We start from the raw sequence: 7,895 nt of genomic DNA on the forward strand, positions 1-7,895 counted from the left end.
GTTGGTTCCAAGGGAAATTGCTTGAAGAAATGGAGAAGAGGGCTGGGTTTAATTTTTAATAAAAAAACAAACTTTAATTGGGAAAATTGAAGGAGAATTAAGGTTGGGTTTGCCCTTTTTTTTTTTTGTTTGATGGGAAGTCAACCTCGCCAGCTAAAGGAGGAGACTGCAGAGGTGTGAGGTCTTTTTCGCGTAAACCACCCTATTAATCTTTCATTTGTCAATATGTTAGAGTTCCGACAGGATCTCTGTTTGCTGTAAATCTGTAATAATAAAACGAACTATTTACAAAATAATCTTATTCAATACCATGATTTAAAAGTCATCATTTTTCTTTCTTTTAACTTCATATGACTCCAGAAGATCAGCACTACTACATTAACATCTTAATGGGGTTATAAAAAAAAAGATTGACGTTTCCCATCACGATGCAAGTATAAATGGCGAATTGGTAATTTTACACATGAAAGATTTTTTTTTTTTTTTTGCCCCCATTCTTTTGTTTCTTCTCTTACAAGGTGAGTTGAATGTACATCGCATGTAGTCGAATATCTTGATTTATTGTTTCTCGTGAATATATTTACTCACGAAGAAATTTTTGATTTAAACTCACTCTAAATTTTTATTTTAATAACCGACCGATTTTATTTTTATTTACAGGGATCGATCCACTTCTCGGTCACGTCAGCAACGTGACCGCGAAGCGGGTCGATTTTTTTTAATCTCGTCGCTAAATAGTCGGGGTTGCCAACCCCGATTATTTTTACAGTAGCAAAATTAGTCGGGGTTGGCAATCCCGACTATTTAACGACGAGATTAAAAAAATAGACCCCGGCCACGTTGCTGACGTGACCGAGAAGTGGGTCGATCCATAAAAATAAAAAGGGAGTCGGTTGTTTTTTTTTAAAAAAAGTTGGATTGGGTTTAAAACAAAATTTTCTTCATTTACTCACTACAACTTAAGTCACAAAATAGTTTATGGTTGACATAAAATAAATTGAAACATTGATAAAAACATTAGCCTTGCTGCTTCTCCCTTATGGAAAACGACAATAATACTGTGGTAGTTGAAAATTATCACCGACTTCGGGAGACGATTCCTTGGATCACACTCAGAACAATCATGCCAAATAGATGGAGACATTGCACTATAGTTATGCCTCCTTAAATGTCTGAAATTGGACAATAATTACAATAGTGAAACACAACAAATTCTATTTCCATGAAAATTTGTGGCAACAAACTGGGATTTATAGTATCTTCATCAAATTGATCCCTCCAGGATAATCCCCAATCTAGAAAACAAATAGTCCCTCATCAATTGCATTTTATTTCTCATTCTCTCTATCATTTATCGATGAGGAATAACTGCTTATAAAACGAATATAAGAAAAAAATTCAGGAAAAAACTTCACCTCAATAAACAAATAAACAAAAAAAGAAAAGGAAAAATTGAAGAATATTTTCTGCAATGAACATCCTGATGTATAGCTTCAGTGAATTAGATTCATAATCCAGATAAAGAACATTTCATCAAGTGATTAGCTTAATTATCTCATCTATTCTTCTATACAAATGGGAGGATCAGAGAATTCCTGTTCATGCTACAGTAAATTGAACAGTAATTCTCTCTCCTCCCATTTGCATTCTGAACCCGAGCCCACCTCCAGCTTCTCTCAGATAACCGATTCAAATTTCAAACTTCCCCTTCTCTCGGAATCCCCACACCTCACTCTCTCTCCCCTCTCTCCAGAAGCAACCCCTTCTCTAGGAATCCCCTCACATCCCTCTCTCCTCTCTCTCTCCAGAAGCAACCAGAAGCAAGAAGAGGGGGGAATGGAGAAAAATCAAAGCAAGAAAAACCCCTTTCTCAGGCTTCTCACCATGGACAGCCTCTACCGCCTCCACGGCTGGAACGTCCGAGAGACCTCGAGGAGGGTATTCGACGCCGTCCTCTTCAGCAACGAGCTCGACATTCTCGCCATCCCTCCCTCCCTCTCTCTCAGTTCGCGGATCCCGAATCAAAACCCAAAAAAAAAATAATGGCGAGCAAGCTCCAGCGTCTCCTCTCCTCTCTCCTCGAGTCTCCTATGCCAAAATTAGGGTTTCATAACGATCACCAATCTCCCGTGATGTTCGCATCTAAGAGGAACCTAAGCTCATCAACGCCGCAGCAACCTTCAGAGAAATCGAAGGTCGATTCTCCTCTCTCGCCTCCTCTATCGAACGATGGAGGAGTCGGTCTCGATGAAGATAGGACGAAGGAAGGAGAAGACGGAGGAGAGGACGACAGTGGCATTTTCATAAATAGAGCAACATGGGGCCGCGGCCAACTCGATTTGGGGATTGGGTGCGCAATGCACAGTGTCCTGATTTCTAACTGAAGAACCACGAAGGTGATCTTTTCTTATTTTTGATATTTGTTTTAGAAGAAACGTGAATTGAGGTGTTATGTAAATAAATTGTTGTTTTTAATATATCACAGGGCTCGCAGTCTCAATCGTTCTTTACATCGGCGCTCTCGAGCATGGAGAAAGTTTACTTGAGTAGAAATTTTTTTTAATGCTTGATTCCATTACTGCTATACTATGTTTTTATTTTTCTAATTTTGAAGGTAGATGGTCATGGGATTGATTCAATTGCGACATTCTTCTTGGATTTTGGTTATACTCAACGAGATGAACTGAGGTTTCCAAGAAAAAAGTTGAGAGCTTTGTGTGTACAGTAACAAATGTAGCTTGCATTTGCCTAGGATTTTTATATCGGAGCTTCTTGTGGATGAGTTGAGCTCTCAAAGTCAGGTACTTGCTCTCAACAAGGGCAGATTGTTTGCAATTTCAGTTTCTAATTTCCTATTTTTCTGTTCAATAATGGCAATTACTTATGCATGTAGGAAATAATTAGAAAATATGTTAAGATTTATGGAAATGGAAATAAATATGCGGCCCTAGCAAGCACTTTGGGACATAGCTTGGGAGAAACCAATATTTCTTCTTTGCTTCAGGCTCAAATTGATTGATTAAAAATTTCCAGATGAGAATGGAAGAATCAGTCATGTATCAACTTCTTTTACGGTTAAAGTAGCAAATATTGCCTTTTTTTAAGTTTTGGTGTAAGCTTTAGAGAAATGTTAGTCAAATAGTTTCATTGTAGACTATGTTAACACTCTTCAACTAAATTTGTTAATTATTACACATTTTTAAAAGTCGTTTTTATATATTATTTCAATAGCCTTTATTTTTTTCCAATACATTATTGGATCATTTCAAATGCTCATTTTTATGTATGCTCAATTGTTGAGGGGAAATAAACCTAATGTTAAATGTTTCTTGCCAAGTGGATCTTACATGTTGATGTTATCCAATCACAATTCATTATATTTTATTTACTAATTGGTTGTTACAGTTTGTTACTAAGTAGCTATGTGAGTTAGTGATTGAGAGATAATTGTTGGAATTGTATTTAAGTCTTCTTCTGAAATCTCTGATAATATTAGTAGCGCTTCGATTTGCAATTCATTATAATTTATTTACAAATTGGTTCTTACCGATTTTTTGTGGTTTATTCCTTACTCACTTGCTTCGATTTGCAGTTAAGGAGATCAATTTGAGAATCTTTATGGAGATTTATCTTTCTCTTAGTTTTTAGTCTAGAACGACTCAATGCTCACCTTTAAATCTCGAGGTATTTATTTTTAGGGATTTAGGGGTTCAATCAACAAATTTTGATTTTTATACTTTACTCAGCAAAATTTTATTGCTTATTTAGGTAGTATGTTCTTTTAGGAACAAGGGAAAACCACATTATAACTTTAATTTGATCCTTTTAGTGTTGAAAAACTGTAACTAACTTGAGAGCTTGATTGGAATGAATTGATATTTTTTTGTGATTGGAATTATTCGCTATTTGTACGAATTATCTTTTTTTTGCCGTTTTCTAATTTCAGGTTTTAAAGATTTTAATCATTTTAATTGATCGACTTATGTTGTGTGTTTAGTTATCCTCTTTGCTTCAGGCTCAAACTGATTGATTAAAAATTTTCAGATGAGAATGGAAGAACCAGTCAGGTATCAACTTTTTTTACGGTTAAAGTAGCAAGTATTGCCTTTTTTAAAGTTTTGGTGTAAGCTTTAGAGAAATGTTAGTCAAATTAGTTTCATTGTAGACTATGTTAACACTCTTGAACTAAATTTGTTAATTATTATTCATGCTACAAAAGTCATTATATTTGTATTTAAGTCTTCTTCTGAAATCTGTAATAATATTAGTAGTGTTTCTAGCTTTTTAGGAACTATGAAATGCTACTTCTCACGTAAATGCTGCCACCGCAACTCAAAATTTGTGTTATAAATTAGTATAATTGTGAAGAATGTAATGTGAATTATATTTTTCCATTCTTTCTCTTCTTTACTATATAAGAATTGTATAACTATTCTCTATAAGAATTATCAAAGTATGTCTTTTATAGTAATCAGTCTTTTAATTTGATATTTGTTGATTGACCTTCACAAATTGCTCATAATTCTCTATCCCAAGATTTCCTCTTTGAAAAGAAGAAAACTGCAGGTACTTTCTCTGATTTTATTTTGTGTGGGTTTTTTGCAAATTCAGGCGGAGTTACTGCCAGTTATTTTGAGTGGGTTTACGTAAACTATTACTTGACTAGCATCATCTCTGTGTATTATAATGAAGGCTTAAAGCAACTTCCTCAAAGCAATCTGATGTTTCACTTTCACATTCACTAGAATTTTGTTTCCTAGAATTTTACTTTATGGAGTTTATATTTGCTGATCACTTATCCCTGTTCTACATTGAATATCAAATTGATGTCCTTCTCTCCTGCACTTCCATCACTAGCTTTTTTTTTTAAATTTTCCTCCTTTGCTAGACCTGAGATTTTGACAACACTGCAGTGTTTTAATATAAATTTCCATGAAAGTTGTAATCAAATGCTTGTGCTGATGAGAAACATAACTGAAAAACTATTGTGCTTTAAACTAATAATACAGATTTCAAACAATTCTATGGTGATTGGTGATGAATTTGAGCATAGTGATTGAAATATAAATCATGGTGATGAATTTGAGCTAAATTCTAATTTTTTGCGCCTTAGATTGTTATTTTTGGATTATTTAGTTACTTCTTTTAGCATACTGAAGATGCTAATTTCTATTTATAATGATTAAATTTGATTTAGCTAATCTTAATAGTGCCTAATTCTGATCATATACCTAAACCTTATGTTTAAACTTGATTTAGGTAATATTTTTTGCTGAACAAAATGTGATTTAGGTAATATGTTTAAACTTGCAGCAAGATGAGCAAGTAGATTCATCATCTTCTGATTCTTCTTATACTCATCCTGAACAAAATGTGAGCTTTTTATATATACTTTTTGAAAATTTTGTTTTTTATTTATTTTGAAAATATTCACAATCTCAAGGATATCCCAGTTGTGATCGTGTCATCTGAGAATGTGCCTTCAAGTATCAACAGGTGAACACAAATAAAAAAATTCCTTAAAAATTCATTAAAATTGCTGGATTATAATTCCTTAAATTTAGTGATCATAACCCTTTGTTGAACAGTATTGATTGATTATGAGGATTTTATGTCCTGATTGATGATATTTAGTGATGGAAATTGCAGGTGGATTCAGATCAAAGTCTTCTTTGATGATGTATTGATTTTGTCATATCTGTTCTGTTTACTTCAGATCAAAGTCCTCTTTTTCTTCCATAGGCTTCTGACTCCAAAGACCTCGAAGACAAAGACGACAATGTATCTCAGTCAGATTTTTAAGATCAGTTTGTCACAAGCTATTAAAAACAAATGGTTGGAGATCGGGAAACAATTGGTCTCGAGAAAGGTATGATTTTTGATTAAATTTTGTAGTATAATTTTGAGGGGAGGTATGATTTGGTTAATGATTTTTTTTCAGAAAATAGTAGGCAGTCAGATTTTTAAGATCAGTTTGTCACAAGCTATTAAAAACAAATGGCTGGAGATCGGGAAACAATTGGTCTCGAGAAAGGTATGATTTTTGATTAAATTTTGTAGTATAATTTTGAGGGGAGGTATGATTTGGTTAATGATGGCTAGGGATGGTATAACCATGAAGATAAAAACAAAAGTTTCTAAATTTCGTCAATGACAATTACTGATCATTTTTTAGAAATTTTGGGGAGCTTTTATTGAGGAGAAAATAAAGATTTCTTCTGCCGTAGTTGGCGAGAGAATGAACTATTAATATGTGCTCAGATCTGAATATTTCCTCTAAAGTAATAAACTATTGATATGTGCTCAGATCTGAAGATTTCCTCTGTCAAAATTTTGTTCATTTTCTACTTATTTCTGTTTAACATTAATAACAAATCTTTGAAAAGACACATTAATAAAGAGATTATTATACTTAGTTGATGATTTATGGTAGTCAATTTTAATATTTGAAAATATTTTTTTGGACAGGTCAGTTTCATATTTTATAATTTTTCTGTTAGAATCAGTGATAATGAACTTCTATGTTTTCAGGTGACGGAGAAGGTCGTTAAGAACATCTCGTAGTAGGAAATTTCCACGCCTACATAATCCAAGATCCCATTTAAGCCTGTAATTGTTCTATTTCAGGTTTTGCTCTTATTTCTCTTCTTTTTACTGGCTTTGTTTCTTTTTCCCCCCTAAGGATAAATATACGATATTATAATGTTTGTCTTTGAGACACGATATAGTTAAGAGGATAGTTTGCATTATTTTGTATGATGAACTAAAATATGCATCAAGAGATAACTCCTTCGTAAAAATTCATGATTGGTTGTCACTCAAGTGACTGATTCATGAATATATGTTATATTGAATGTAGAGTTTTGTTGCTATATTGTTTTATTAGGCCATTATGTGTGAGTTGTTGGAATAGTATTGTTATATTTGCACCATACAATATTATTAGGCATCAATTTTCCAATTGCAACTCATTTGAAGGTCTTCATAGTTGCTAGCTATAAGAATAATTTTGTATAAAAATAAAATTGAGATTAAACAACATTAACGAATTGTAGAAAAGAGGCGAGGGCCGTGCTTGGCACGGGGTACACACTAGTACTTCTTATATACGAAGGGGATGCTTCTTGCAAATCTTTCTCCTGTAATAGGTTTCCTTCGTCTTTGACACGTACATTTGAAAGTTGCAACTTAAACTTCTTACGAAGGGGATTAAATTATCTTTTCTACACTAAACATGCCAAAAAATTTGAATCAAATTTTGTGTTACTAAATAAAAGGAATCAATATCTCTTACTAACTTAATTTATCAAATTTAAGTATACAACAAAAATAAAGAGAACAAAATTGATGGAGATTTAAAATAATCATACTCCCTTTAAAAGTACGAGTTTGGGAAAATCTTTCCATGGTCAATATTACCCTTAACTTTTTAAAATATTACATTATTATCCTAATCTATTCTAATTATTCTATCTTCTTTAAATTGGTAACTAAATGATTTATCCTGTTCATAATGAGACTTAACATGTTATTAGATAAAAAAGATAATCACTCTTCTCGAGTGTTTGCGTCAAAAGTTGACTTTGTCATTGAATTCATTATATCTTCAGTCGATTGTAATAAATTAAAAAAAGAGATAGCATTTTTATAAGACTCCTTTTACACAACAAAAGGAAAAATTACAACTCTTGAGAAACAAACGCAGGATCGTTGTTTGGATCGCTGCTTGTGTGGGATCTTTGCTTGTGCCGGGAGCGCTTTGACTCGTGGACCACCAAATCACAGATTCTGATTGAATCGTGAGGGGTTTAATGATTCTTCCTTCGTTTATCGAAGTGAGAATTTAAAACGATATATTATCAAAGTAAGATAGTCGTTCTTCTTTAAATCAAGTC

The sequence above is a fragment of the Asparagus officinalis genome, chromosome 9 (assembly GCF_001876935.1).
Source record: "Asparagus officinalis chromosome 9, Aspof.V1, whole genome shotgun sequence".
In the NCBI taxonomy this organism is placed as follows: domain Eukaryota; kingdom Viridiplantae; phylum Streptophyta; class Magnoliopsida; order Asparagales; family Asparagaceae; genus Asparagus; species Asparagus officinalis.